Raw genomic sequence first — 15,527 nt, 5'->3', positions numbered from 1 at the left:
TGTCATATAGTAGGAATCATACAATATGTAACCTTTACAAATGGGCTTCCCAGTTAGTAATATGCATTTAAATTTCCTCCATGTCTTTTCATGGCTTTTCATTTCTTTTTAGCACTAAACAACATTCCATTGTATGGATGTACCAGAGTCTATTTATCCATTCACCTACTGAAGGACATCTTGGCTGCTTCCAAGTTTTGGAAAGTAATCTTGGAAATAACATCCCATTAACTTTTGCAATGTAATCTTGGAAATAACATCCCATTAACTTCTCAAACGTTCAGTGCATTGGAAGTGAGTCAGTAAGTCCAATTTACACTCACAGAGGAGGGATTACATGAGGGCACGAATACCTGCTTGGTATTCCCTTGGAATACCGTCATAGAAGCCCATCTTTGAAGCTGCCTAACCCACCAGGGAAGGCAAGTGTTTACAGTTACCTTGACCGCACCCCAGCAGCCAGGCCAGTTAAAGAGTGCCTTTAGCCCTGGCCAGCGTAGCTCAGTGGATTGAGTGTGGGCTGCGAACCAAAGTGTCGCAGGTTCAATTCCCAGTCAGGGCATATGCCTGGGTTGCAGGCCATGACCCCCAGCAACCGCATATTGATGTTTCTCTCTCTCTTTCTCTTTCTCTCTCCCTTCCCTCTCTAAAAATAAATAAATAAAATCTTAAAAAAAAAAAGAGTGCCTTTAGAGGGTCTGTGCCTGAAAACTATAATTAGCCAAAGGTTTAAAAACTACTAAGCAACACAATGGGTGCACTTGGTTCTAATGAGGACAGTCCTAATTCAATGCACAGCACTTTAAAATGTGCTGCCAACTCATTTTTTTTTTAATATAAAACAGAATCTATTTCTAGCACATTCTCTTGGACAGCTGCCCATTCCATTTAGGATTTTATAAAAGGGACCTCCCAATTAAACTGTGTAGTTTGTTCTACTCTTCTCTGTGCTGCTGAATAGAGTATATAATAAAGGGTAAACTATCCAATAAATAAAACAATTTCAGTGTTATTATATATTATATCACATAAAATATGATATTCATATCCCAAATTTTTATTTTGTATTAAAAATTCCCATGATTTACCCTCAGCTGGAATGCAGTGGTGAAAACACAATGCCTTCTTTCCTCCTCAGATTATAAAATCCCATAACCAGCCCAATATTTGGTGGGAAAAGTGTTTGTGAAACCATCTCTTTGTAGAAACAGTGAATCTATATACTTATTTACAACTTCCCACAGGTGAACTCATTAATCCTCTGAAAGATGTGTGCAAATGCAGCATAGATCTTCTGTCTTTGCTTCACTGGATTGCTACATCCAGTCTAAATATGTTCTCACGGTGAACGACTTGGTGATTCTGCCTTAGGCACAAACTTGAAGTTGTACTATAGCTAGAAAACAGTGACACCATTACACCACAAGAGGGAGTAGAGAGCCACACAAGCTCTTCAATGTTCTTAAAACTTTGCTATTTTGGAGAAAAGAGAACTTTTAGTGTTTCTATCTTCCCTGACGCTTCCCCTCTTCGAATAATCCAGAGACTTTTTTCTGGCTAAAGGCAGGACCATTATCTGCATACCTCTGCGAAGACTAAGAAAATGTATCTGGGAACAGATTATTTCTCCCGCCGCTGCCCCTGGCTGACTTCAGCAAGAGCTACGCCCCAATACTGATTCACACTGGAGTGGGCTCCTGTTTCATTACTAAAGCGCCAACCGCCCCGGCCGCCCCGGCCGCCCCACCTCCCCCTCCCGCCCAGTGCCTGTCACTGATCTCTGATTTGCCACCTTGGCTCAAGTACAGTGGACCTTTGGGCAACAAGATCTGAACTGGACAGGTCCGCCTATATGTGGATTGTTTTAAAAAAATAAATGTTATTTAAATGTATCTTCTCTTCCTTATGAATTTCTTTAGCTTACTTTATTGTAAGAATACAGCATATAATGCATATAATACAAAAAATGTGTTAATCAACTGTTTATGTTACAGTTTATGTTATGTTATGTTATGTTATGTTATGAGGCTTCCAGTCAATCACAAGCTATTTAGCATTTAAGTTTTGGGGGAGTCAAAAGTTATAAACAAATTTCGACTGCACAGGGGTTGGCCCCACTAACCCCAGTGTGGTTCAAGGTCAGCTGTATATGGTTCATGAGAATACTTCCTGTGTTCAGCCAATCAAGTACATCTTGAATTAATTAATCATGGCACTAAAGCAATGAGTAGCTTTCAACGGCTGACAGTAAACACTCAGTAAGCAGAGAAAGGTCAGATTTACAACCTGGGAAAACATACCTGGCTTGAAATGACATAAATAGAAATCCCCAGTTATAATCCACAGTCACCCCCTGAGCCCTGTGTGTTGGGGGAAGTTCCAAAACTCTAAATTCCTGCCCTGGCTGGTGTGGCTCAATGGATTGACTGTTGGCTTGCAAACTGAAAGGTCACTGGTTTGATTCCTAGGCAGAGCACATGCCTGAGTTTTGGGCCAGGTCCCCAGTAGTGGGGCCTGTGAGGGGCAACCATTTGATGTTTCTCTCTCTATCTCATTCTTCCTCCCTTCCCCTCTCTCTAAAAATAAAACAAATAAAATCTTTTAAAGATATAAGAAATATATAAGGGTCTAAGTCCCATCAGTAGTGGCATTTTATACCTAATTACCATATAGGGTAATTTCGGATTCTTTCTTTTCATTGTTAGCACAGCCTGGAAAAAAAGAATGATGAATAGAGCTGAGCAAGGTAGTTTCCCTCAGCAGTGTGTCAGACGCTGCAGGCAGAACATCAGGCAAAAAATACGGGTGGAGTAAACACAGTGGGAGATCATTTATGACAGTGACAACAGAAGTATGATTCCTCGAGTCCTGGCTGGTGCTTAGTAAGACACATGAATTCAACAGAACAGGTTTCAAAACTACGATAGGAAAAAACTCGATAATAAATTATCAAATGTCTGCAACAAGAGTTTATTCTTTTACTGGGTTTCTATAACTTGTCTCCAAAGAGTTTCAAGTGTTGTAATGAATGAAATGCAAAGGCCTTTTCAGTGCTGTCAGAGGTAAAGCCTGGTCTAGTCTTGGTGGTGGGAGGAATGATCGGAGATGGAAAAAAAACAACCAAAGTGCCTGAACAACAGGGGGTGACTTCAGATGACTGGAGAAAGAGCAATGACTCTATCCTTCAGTGTGAAAACATTCAGTGGGCTAAAGGCATGAGCGTAAGAGTAAGGTCCTGTACTATAGCAATTTGGAAAGCTTGGGGAAGCTTACTGCAACCTGGGAGACACATCACATCTTGAATCTTAAAATCCTCCAAGAGTTAGATCTAGAACATCTCATGATACAACTCCCCAAACTCCTGTCCCTAACAACCTCCTGCCATTAACACTGGTCCCTGTTATATACAATGCTCATTTATTATGGAGAAATACATGCATCCAATATACCACAGACTTGTCTTCCTGCCATTGTATCAGCATTCTTTCCCAGCTGTATGTCTGCTCAAGTCGATATGATTTTACAATCAAACCCCAACATATCAGGAACTTCTCAGAAGTAGGCCAGCCTTGTACCCAGGCTGAGAAGTCACTACATCAAGCTCTAGCTCAGAAGTAACAGCAAAGAAGCATGGAGTCCATGGCTTGTCGTTACCCATGTCTGCAGTCAGGGGACTATGAAGCTTGGATTATGCGGACCTGGGTCCCATGTCCTCTTCTGACTGGATGTGAAAGTAGCTCCACCTGCATTGAGAGTACTACAGGTTAGGTTCCCAGTGAAGGTTGGAAGCTATTAGAAATAGAGTAAGTGGATTCTGGGCAGCCAGAGGCAACACATGTCCACCTCAAGCCCTTTGAGCCCTTCCTTCTCCATAGTCTCTTATCACAACCTCATTTGGCTTTCCCTTGGATGCCTGAATATAGTGCAGAGAAAGTCCTATGTGCTGTGCAGTGTGTTGGCCCTAACTATCAGCAACCACATGTCGGCTATTGCTGTATGACAAGGACCATTAATCCTTGTTTGCTTAGTATAATCACGTATCACTTAACCACAGGGACTCGATCTGAGACGTGAATCACTGGGTGACTGAGTCACTGTGCTGACACCATGGGGTGTGCTTACACAAACCACTCACACCTGGGCCGTAAGGTGGAGCCCGTTGCTCCTGGGCTACATGCCTGTACAGCACTCACTGTACTGGATGTTGCAGGCAATTAGAACACAATGGTAAGTATTTATGTATCTGAACATATCTAAACATAGAAAAGGTATAGCATAAAAAATTTAGAAACTGGTACATCTGTACTTACTGCAAACAGAGCGTGCAGGACCGGGAGTAGCTCTGGGTGAGCCAGTGAGCGAGTGGCGAGTGAGCGCGGAGGCCCAGGACGTCCCTGTGCACCGCTGCAGACGTCACAAACACTGTCCATTTGGGCCACACTAAATTTTTTAAGCATTTATTTCTTTCTTCAATAATAAATTAACCTTAGCTTATGATTTTAATTTTTTAAACTTTTAGACTGTTTTTAAACTGATAAGAACAGATACTACACTTGATCTTAGCCAAAAGGCCGAGCAGCGATAGACTGTTTTTAAATAACACAAAAATACATTGTATAGCTATACAAACATTCTTTCTTTATAGACTTCTAAGCCTTTTTCTATTAAATATATATATTCTTTTACATTTTAGTTTTTTGTAAAAACTCAGACACAGCACACACACATGAAGCTACTACGCCTGCACAGGGCCAAGAGCATCGATATCACAGGCTTCCGGCCCCACATCTGGTCCCAGGGAAGGCCTCCAGAGGCAAACGCGCATGGAGCTGTCATGTCCTATGATCGCGACAACACTAACGTTAGCACGTGATGCACCATGAACAGTCTTCTCCAGGCGTTATGGTAGCTGCGGCAGCACTGGGCAGTAGTTCTTCAGCTCCATTATAACAGTATAGGGCCATCACCGTATGTGCAGTCCATTCTTTACCAAAACATTATGTGACACATGACTGTGCTGCTTCAGCCTCTGCTCACATCTTCCATTAACTCCTCTTGTTGCCAAGTCACACACACACCTCACAGGGAGAGAGGCCAAGCGAATGACATCTGACAGCAACACCAAAGACCTCAGATAGTAACCATCATGGTGACAGGGGAAAGTTCAAGGGTGGTCAGGGTGGTGGGGGGTGTTCATTACCACTTTTAAATTCATTTCAGAATAAGGTATGTTATCAATACAAAATTCACATAAAATAAATCATTTTTTCAAGTAAACGTCTCTGTTTCTCCCTTTGAGCCTTTGAGCACTATATTTACTTATTTATAAATAAATAAATAAATAAATAAATAAAGTTAAGTAAGTAGACATTTTTTATCCACATTGGGCTCCCATAGTAATGACATGTAATCAAATCACTTATTGAATTGTTCGTTAGCAAGGAGTGATTGTCCTTCCGCAATAAGACAGCTTCTCCAAAATTTTCAGAGCAAGAAGCATATATGATGAGAACATGACAATTTATTCCATGATACATCCTTTTTCCTCAGAGTGATTCAGTTCTGCCCCACAGCCTGTAACTTGCCACTGGAAAATCCCACAATCAGCCTTCTGGGTGATCCTAGGAGTATTGACTTGTGGGAGCTAGGTCTCTTGATTCTCTCAGACCTACAGCAGACAAGCGTGGGCTCAGGAGCTGGAGAGTAAGGACTCCCACCTTTCTAGACTCCAGAGTGCACAGGCAAGGGGTAAGGGGCAGTGTTGGTGCCTGGCAGGGCAGGCTCTTGGGTCAGGCAGCCTGGGCGATCATCCCAGCCTCTGCTCACAGCCGGGTGTCCGTCAACAGTCCCTTCTTTCTGAGTGTGAGTGTCCTCATCTGTAAAATGGTGATAAGAACTCTTATCTTCTAGAGCTGTGACAGAGACATGATGGACCACAAAGAGAGTTTAGCATAGTGCCAGGCACGCAGTACTAAATGAACACTGGTTTGAATGACTTTTTAATTTGTGTTGTACTGTTTTTTTAATTTTGGTTTATTTTTAAGTGCTCAAGAGGTAAAGCTTGGCCTGAACATTTACTTCCATCGAGAGGACTGTTATCAACAACTTAAACAGCCTTAAACTGAGAAAGGAAAACATCATTGGGTAAGTTGGTCTCTCACTGGAAAGAGGAAAACACCAGTGCTTAGGTTTCCCTTTACCTACCAACTTGAAAGAGTGAGCAAACAAATTGTAGGTGTGTGGAATGTTTAATAACACTTAATGCTTCTTCTAGAGTTTGTGCTTCTCTTTTAAATTATTTTGACTCTTAATTCTGGCCCAAGGATACATTCAGAGCATTATTAATAGTATTCTTTGTTTCCTTTTTCTTTTATTTTTGTTCAATTACAATTATTCCCATTACCGCCCCATTACTCTCCCTTGCCCTACCCATCCCCACCTTCCACATTCAATCCTACACCTCCATTGTCTTTGTCCATGGGTCCTTTATATGTGTTCCTTAATGACCCTTCCCCTTCTTTCCCTGTTACACCTCTGCTACCTCCCCTCTGGTCACTGTCAGTTTGTTCTTTATTTCCATGTCTCTGGTTCTATTTTGCTCACTTGTTTGTTTTGTTGATTAGGTTCCACTTACAGGTGAGATCATATGATATTTGTCTTTCACTCTCTGTCTTACTTGATTTAACATCTTAGATACCATCTTGAATTGCTTGCAGTCCTCCTGAGGCACAAAGGTGGAGATGCTTATAGTCTGGAGCCAAGATGGATCATACCTTGACTGGGACAATAGCTTTTACATGCATTGATTACTAAGCTTATTAGCTATTACTTCCAACTCTTCAGATCACATAAATCTTTTGTATTAGTAATAGTATTCAATAATAGCTTCTATTTATTGAGGACATACTAGATATCCTGTTCTGAGTGCTTTGTGTGCCTTTAATGATTATTTGAGATCAGCAGTCCAGAATTGCCCATTTTACAGATGAGGAAACTGAGGCTCAGTGAAATGAAATCACCTTCCCAAGCGTCACCTACAAAGCTTGTGTTTGTTTTTTAACCCAAGGACACTTTGCAGCCTTCCAAAATAGTTTAAATAAATGATCACAAATGCTTCAAAATAGTAAACCTTAATTTGAACCAATACATGATATTTCAGGACAGACTTTAATTCTGAGTTCTGGCTGGTTTGTCTCCACTGACCAGGCCAGGTGCCCACAAGTTTGTTTCTTGGCAAAATTTCCTGGGACTAGAAGTTTCGTAGGTTCCCTCTCCCTTCTCTAAAAGAGCAAGAACTTTCCACTGGGAATGTAAAACCCATCTAGCAATCATCTCGTATCAGTCAGAATGGTCTCTGTTATAAGAAAAGAAACTTGATTCACAATGGCCAAAGTGTACTGACTCTTGAAACTGAAGACGTCCAGGGAAGGCTGACTGCAGGTGTGGCTGAGGTACTGCCTCATGTGATAGCATAAGGCTCACTTTCTCTCCGTCTCTTAACACTGCTTTCCAGGTTGGATTCTCCCTCGGGCTGGCTCTCTCCTCATGGAAGCACATTGGCTTCCAGAGGCTCTAGGCTCAGAGCCTCATGGTTTCTACTTCAGTGGGAAGAGAGGATGGTTCTTTGGCTGTTTCTCAGCACAAGTCATAAGGTGATCTATAGTTGAGCCTGACTTCATGGCTGCATTGCATAGTCAGCCCTGACTCAAAGAGGATGAAACACTCTGATTGGCCAGATCTAGGTCATGTGCCTAATTGTCATCAGAGGTGGTGTCAGCATCTGGATAGAGACTTGGGGACAGGTGCTTCCCTGAAGAGAAACCAGAATGTTATTAACAATAGAAAGAGGCCTAGCTGCAAATGTAAATGACCAAAACATAAATGATTATAGGTCCTATGGCCCTATAAGCCTAGATGCTTGACTATACATACATACATACATACTCTTTTTTTACAAAAATCCAGGGCAGAGCACCAGCACAGTCCTCCACTACCACAAATGATGCAGTTGAGTCCGGCACTTGGGGAGACTGCAGAGGTCAGCACACTCGGAGTGCAGTGGGTGAGGCTCGCCCTGGAAAAGCCACCTTCGTGATCATGATAGCTCCCCTGCCAGGTAAGGAGCGACTACACAGATTCTTAACTAAACCCCAGGCACATGTAATGAAAATTAGACATGACATTAGAAATCAGGACAACTCCTAAAATCCAGGCCAGACAACTACTGCCATCACATGGGCAGTATGTTGTGGCAAAGCATAGATTCAATCAGTTAATACAAAGCACCTCTCAGTCAACAATTAAGTTACGCCAGAGTCAATCAATACCTATAAGTCCAGAACCACATAAGTGTCGATCATCTCTCTTCTTCCACACTCACTTTGTCATGAACTTGGACATTCCAGGATTCAAAACAAAGGAGCCACAGCCAAGAGTAAAGGAGCCAGAAGCAAGCAGTTCAGAAGCTTTCAGTTTATCCTAAAGAGCTAACAGAGGAGAAAGGCTATCCTCAGATGGTGTCCATATGGCTTATATATTGTGTACATAGAATTTATGGCAAACCCACAGCCAGAGACAAGGGCAATGCAGTAGGAACCAGTCAATCACCTTTCTTAGAGCTGGAATCTACGGAGAACATGATGTCAGCCAGACAGTGGAGAAGGAGAGGGGTCACTGCTGGAGGGAGCCAGCAGACTGGAAAGATGGAATTTGGTTTTAGTTGGATGAAACCGTTAGCAAAGGGGGCTGGTATCCTTGGTTAAATATGTTTTTATGTTCCAAAAGTAAAAGAAAACCACAGCACAATAGCTAGTGAATATTTAAAAATGAAGATTAACAATGAACTCTAAATCTGAACCTTCCTCAAATATAAACTGCTAATTTAATGCCCCAAGGATTAAACAACTCTTTTAAATACACTCTGTGTATCAAATTCCTTTTTCACAAAACAGCCTGGATGATTGGCTAAAGTGTATTTCAAATAAAAATTTAACAACTAGCATTTTCTTGGAGAAAGGGAACTGCTAACTACCGAGGTATCTCAGCCCAGAAACCTGGCCTTCATTCACACTCAACACCCCCCCATCACCTCTACACCCCAGCCGTATTTTCCAGGTGGTGCTGGTGGTGGTGGTGGTGGTGGCAGCTAACAGGAATCAAGCATTTACTATATGTGAGGCACTCTTCTTCAACCAAGTGATTTACATGGAATTATCTCCACTCTACAGATAAAAATAACACTGCTCAGAGAAAGTAAGTGACCCACACAAGGTCACAACCAGTTTCTCTCATCCACATGTTTAACCCAGTCATCTGATTTGTAGACAGGATAGTAAGGAGCTCAATTTTTTTCATTTTCAGTAATCATTGTCAGCTTTCTGAAGTGTTTTAGGTAATTTTTGACAGCAATTTTCTTTGGCCTACCCCAGGACACCCTGCCCTTGAACATCTGGAACCAGAAAAGGAGAATACTAAGGATTCACTTCAGTCACTCGCCCATTCTGGGAGCCATAGGGTGCTGCAGAACGGAGGGCTCTCAGCGTCAGTCCTGGGTTCAAGCCCTGGCTCTGCCGCTTATCAGCTGAGACCCTGGAAAAAAATCCTTACCTTCTCAGTGCCAGTTTCTCATCTGTAGAGAATGACATCACAAACCTGAGCAAGAAAGTACAATATAAACAGCTAACAGCTCTGTTAGCCCACGGTCAATGCTTCCTGAGGATACACAGCATCATGTTCAGGGTAGGAAAGTCCGAATCCCGAGACAATCAATATAAATTATCTGCAGAAGACACAGAAAATTCAGAAGAATACAGAAAACGATTAAATTCAGAGATAGCGATTCTATTTCTATCTGCAGGAACTAATCTTGACTGAATGAACCCCACATGTGTCACTTTCTCTTTCCTGGAACAAGGAACAATTTTATCGCCTGTGAATACTCCTACCAGAGCTTCCTTTGGTCCACCCTCACTTGTATACATATATTGTACACATAATTTTCAAATCAAAACAAGCAGCAGCACTTCGGCTGGTGAGGCGAGGCAGGGGAGGGGGCTCGGAGGAACAGGTCAGGCAATTAGCCTCTACCATCACCCAACAAACTCAGGAGTGTCAGAACAGTGACTTCTATTCTGGGTGAGGAACTTCTGAGTGATAGAAATACTTTTTGTAGCCTTGACTGGTGTGGCTAAGTGGGTTGAGTGCCATCCTGCAAACCAAAAGGTTGGTTGCAGGTTCAATTCCTGATTGGGCCTTATGACTAGGTTTCAGGCCAGGTCCACAGTTGGGGGTGTACGAGAGGTAACTGATCACCAATTGAAGTTTCTCTCCCTCTCTTTCTCCCTCCATTCCTCTCTTTCTAAAAATAAATAAATAATTTTTTTAAAAGAAATATTTTTCTTCACCCAAGTGCTGGGTGTGTTCACTTTGTGAGAAATTTCTAGAGCTGTAACTTTATTATTTCTGTCTGTATGTTAGACTTCAATAAGTTTAGTGAGAGGAGAGAGAGGAGGGTGGGGGAAGGACAAAAGGAAGAACCAAAGGAAATGAGTGGAGGGAGGCAACTGATCGATGTTTCTCACATTGATGTTTTTCTCCTTCTCTTTCTCCCTCCCTCCCCCTCTCTCTAGAAAAAGAAACAAAATCTTTTAAAAATGGCACACAAAAATTCATAACAACTTAATTTTTAGTAGACAAATGCTGGAAATAACAACCAAAAAATCCTTCAGTGGATAAATGGGTGAACAAACTCTAGTACATTCATATGATAAAATAGTACTCAGCAATAAAAAGGGGTGAATTGCTGATGCATGTAGCAACCTGAAGAGACCTCAAGGGTGTGGTGCTTGGTGGAAAAAGTCAATTTCCAAAGGTTGTATACTTTATGATTTCATTTATACGACATTCTCAAAATGATGAAACTGTAGAGATAGAGCACAGATGACAAGTTACTAGGGAAGGGGAGGGATGGAGTGGGAGGCGGTGTAAGTACAGAGGAAGGGGGCACAAGAGAGATCTCCTGTGCTGATGGGACAGTTCTGTATCTTGATTATGGTGGTGGTTGTGTTACCGAACAACAAGGGGGTCTAGCGGGGGGCCTGGGATGATATACCATTACCAAAAGGAACCCCCCCCCCAGGTCCGTTATGTCCGCCACCTATAGGAAAGATGTCTCAATGCTAGAGATTCGTGAAAAGGAAAGGAAATGTTTATTTAATGCTATACAAACTTAAAGTAGTGACCTAATGCCTACATCAAAATCCCAAAGTCCCTTAAAACACCCACAAACACACACAGTCCTTCCTTTCCCCTTTGCCCAGTTTGGGGTACTGTATCTCAGGAAAGGAAATAGAAGTCCATGGCTCAGACACCCCCCAGTTGTTCCCAGTAATCCATCTCAGCGGGTAGGCCTCCTTCAGTTCCCGGCACCATCAGCTGTGTTGACGGGATCTCTGCTAAAGTCGGGTGGTGGTTCCCCCTTCTAAAGCTGCGGGGGTCCCCACTCTGGCAAAGCCACGTGGTTCTCTCTTCACTGTCCCAGTCGTGTGGTCCTTCTCCGCACAATGGCTGTGGGAGTCTCCACTCAGCCAAAACCACATGGTGTTCCCCCCTCAATGGCTGCAAGGAGGGGGGTTGCCACTCTGCCAAAGCTGAGTGGCGGTTTTCCGCTAAAGCTGCATGGTGATTCTCTCTCACAGGGCTGCAGGAGTCCCCATTCTGCTAAAGACCAAGTGGTTCACCCCTCCACTGCCCCAGTTGTGTGGTCGTCTCTACACAAGGGTCACAGGAGTCCCCATTCAGCCAAAAGCGCGTGGTTTTCTCCTCAATGGCTGCCACATCTGGGTTTAAATCCCCACGCCAATTTTCCTCTGCAGCCCCATTTCTGACTCTTCCTACAATCAGTTACACCTTCCAGTACTCTCAAAGCCTTCCAGCTTTACTGGGCTGCCATCATGAGTCTGGGCAGGTGTGGCCCCATGTCATGGAGCCAATCTTCTCCAAGCTCCCACGAAGGCGCTGTAACTAGGGGGACCCGCCTCCCAGCTACATCTTGGTGGGGGAGTTACTTCCATTCCCCTGGCTCAGAGGAGGGCCACAGTTATTTAATGTATCCATGCAACCAGTTAAAGGTTAGAGATATGTTAAATGACCATACCAGAGGTTAGCTGCAAAGCTGCTGCTGTGCAAAACAGCTCTCAAAGGACCTGCTCCATTTGTCCCTTCTCCCAACCCACACCTATAGCAGAAAGGGTGAGGACATCCTAATATTTCCTGAACACCTTGAGTTCTGGATTCCATTCCAAATCCCTATTTGGGGTCCCCCCTCTTGGCTGCACCCTGTTACAGTTGCACAGATCTATACATGGAATAAAATGACATAGAACCACATGCACATGCACACAAATGCAGGTTAGAAAAATGAACCCTATTTAGTGAAAACTAAATAAGGCCTATAGCCTAGTATCAACATATCAACCCCAATTCCTGGTTTGGGTATTGTGCTACACCCACATAACAGGTCACCATTGGACACAGCTGACTGAAGGGTACGTAGCGCTCATTGTGATATCTTTACAGCAGCTTCTGAGTCTGTAATTGTTTTTAAATGGAAGTTGTTTAAATAAAGAGAAGAATATTCAACCCTCTCCAGTTTTGGTTAGCTCCCTATGTGTTTCCCCATGCTGTTTCCCCCAGGTAGGGCCGTTGCCCCAATCTTGGTGTCAAGCACTGTTAGACGAAAACACACCTGTTGCAGGTAAGTGCATCTACAGAAAACACTCGCAAATGGTGAGGGAAAAGAAAGCCAAATTGTGCTGCTTAGGCTCGCTGCGTCACCTCTCTTGCTCCTTGGGCTTGTCTGATTTGCATAACGGGTTTCACAGTTTGTAAAAGTCGAATCTCTATATATGTGTAGAAGATTTTCTCAAATATTTTGAGAACTAAATAGAAGTATTAAAGGTAAGCTACTTAGGGAAAACAGCTGTATTGAAATCAGCATTGAAAAAAGATCAACAAACTTAGGCTGTCAAATTCCAACCTCCTGTTTTGCTGACAGCAACCAGGAAGTCAGAGACCCTTACCAAGAGGGCAGCTTTCCTTCTACTTAAGCTAAAAGGAGGGGGAGCCCTTGTCCTGTTGGCGGAGGGGGGGGGTGCTTCTTTCCCAGCCTGGGAGAAAGAAGTGTGGCAAATGAGAGCAGACATCCTTCTTGACCTGCTAATCGAAGCAAAACTGGTTCAGAACACAAAGCAGGCTTTCACACAATCAGCCATGTTTATAGTATTATCCTTGGTTGAAATTATGTGGTTCTTCAAGAGACAGATAAAACAAACTCAAATTAAAACTTCGAAAGCCCATCTTTTTGTAATCAGGAAACAAAAAATCCTGCCATGAGTTAGCAAGTATCAGGAAGTGTTGTGATTTGTCCAAAAAGAACTTTGGACCCTGACTCTCTAGACGTAACCCAATGAAAAGGAAAAGATCCCTGCCTTGTGCAGAGCCACTGGGGGTGAACACATCTAGGTTCTAAACCCCACATCCAACTTTGTCCAGGCTGTATTCCTGACACTGATTTCCAGTCCTTTGCCAGAAAGAGGACATGCTGTTTGTTAACTTTTCTTTTCCAAGACTCAGGGAGCTCTGGGCAGCAAAGAGCCAGTGACAAGTGAGCAGGCAGAACCACGCCATCCAGGGGCACAGCTGGCAAGAAACACGGAAGGACGGTCCTCACTGGACCAGTTCAACCATGTATTTCTGTGTCCTGGCCCGAGGCCTCAGGGGACACAGACATACCTCACTGAGGACAAGGGTATGAAGCCAGAGTTTATCCAGCTTCACACTTTGAGCTACAATCTATTTCTGAAAAAAAAAATCAAAAAATTTTTCCCTATGCCTATTTCTCAAATATTCCTAAGAATTAAAATGTTAATTAAAATATTCCTTCTTTGTTTTCCCTTAGAATCTTCCACTTAGTACACTTGGTAATCTATGTTCTGCCATGGACTCATTTACAATCATTTTGATTTTCAATAATAAAAAGAAAGGCCTGTAAATGTTTTCCTTTTACCTATACTATCACAACTCATGCATGTACTTGCCATTGATTTTGAAAAGCAATCTGCCACTACTTTGAGCTCACTGCTTTTAAAGTGTGAATTTTAAAATAAAAAAACGGTGGAAGTTTTAAATCCAGAAGGCACATCTGAGGCTAATAAAGCCTTTCTTGGAACCCCAACTTAGTACTAACTTACTCATGGCCTAGTCGGTGTCCCTCCAAGTCAGCAAACTCCTCAAGTACAAGAACTAGGTGCTACTGTGTAGTTCCAAGGACCATAGTAGGGGCACATAGTAGGTGTTCATTATAAACTGAAAGCAAAAAACAATTTTTTTAAAGGAGACTGGGATTTAATAAAATTCTCTGGGGCTGCAGATGTCTGTTGCTTATTTTAGGCCCCAGGCTTATTTTCACTGCTTAGGTAAACAATACCTCACACAGGAAAAGTCTTCAAGAAGTTTGAAAGCCCTCCACGTTTTGTTTAATTTATCCGTGAAATGAGAATATGAGGTAATTGATTTTATCCAGATTTTAGAGATGAGGTGAGAGGGCTCCCTGGCAGACACGGAGCTGGAAACACTGGAAACTGCCCGCACAGGTCCCTGCACCCTGTCGGGCTCCGCCTGGCCGCCCTCCAGTGGGTCCCCAGGAGGAAGAGACGGCAAACTCCTGACACGTGGTGTTTGAAAACACCATGGAATGTTTCCACTTGTGGGCTTCACTGCGGAATCTCCAGTGACTCTTTCAGCAAGCTAGAAATGTAACTCTTTGGTTATGGGAACAGAATTTCCATACGATACGGCGGTGATCTTCAACTGGTGTGCTGCAAGAGTTTTTAAAACATGAAATGCCTTACTATTTAGCCAGGGGCACTGGTCTCTTTTCCTTTCAATTATCAAATAAAAAAAACACAGCAGCTAGCACAACAGTAGCCATCCAGTGTCAGCAAAAAAAATTACATATTCTTTGGTGTGCCACAGAACTTTAGTAATTAGTTTATGTGTCCTGTGAGATGAAAATCGCTGTGGTAAGGGGACAGCAATAATGCTGGCACTTTTATCTAATTAACAGCAAGTCTTCTCCCAGGACATTTAATGTCTTATAAAAATGTATGATTTGCTTGGCAAGTATTTTTGTCCTTTGGTGAAAACAAGGGGATTTAGCAGCCAAAGAGGCTGACAGTCACTTAGGATGGGCAAGTAGTGGCTCCCGCTGGGCTGATGGAGTCCAGTCCCAGGAAAATGGAACCGCAGCTCCTTACAAAACATCAGTCACGCCAGACAACGGTGACAATCCAGGCACAAGTGCCCGGAGTTGTCACTTCCATGGCCTGGTTTACACTTTATACCCAGCTCTTTTAAATGACTTCATTCGTCTCTAATGAACAAACCAAAGTACAGAGAATACTATTGTCTTAGATCACTCTGCAAATCAAAACACACACTTTTTAAAATCAAGTCTTCTTTCTTTCTGT

The 15,527-nt window shown here is 42.8% G+C and overlaps 1 non-coding gene and 1 pseudogene across 1 annotated transcript; both read right to left on the bottom strand.

Moving 5' to 3' along the window:
* Window positions 1-4,475: 4,475 nt before the first annotated feature.
* LOC123818185 lies at window positions 4,476-4,583 on the bottom strand (annotated as a pseudogene).
* Window positions 4,584-7,960: 3,377 nt separating this feature from the next.
* Window positions 7,961-8,124, bottom strand: LOC123818180. The gene has a single exon (XR_006785581.1). It is a non-coding gene; the product is annotated as a U1 spliceosomal RNA (small nuclear RNA).
* Between the last annotated feature and the right edge of the window lie 7,403 nt (window positions 8,125-15,527).

Source organism: Phyllostomus hastatus, unplaced genomic scaffold, assembly GCF_019186645.2.
Source record: "Phyllostomus hastatus isolate PE091 unplaced genomic scaffold, TTU_PhHast_1.1 phas_contig_254, whole genome shotgun sequence".
NCBI lineage: Eukaryota > Metazoa > Chordata > Mammalia > Chiroptera > Phyllostomidae > Phyllostomus > Phyllostomus hastatus.
This window is presented reverse-complemented; position numbering and strand designations above follow the sequence as displayed.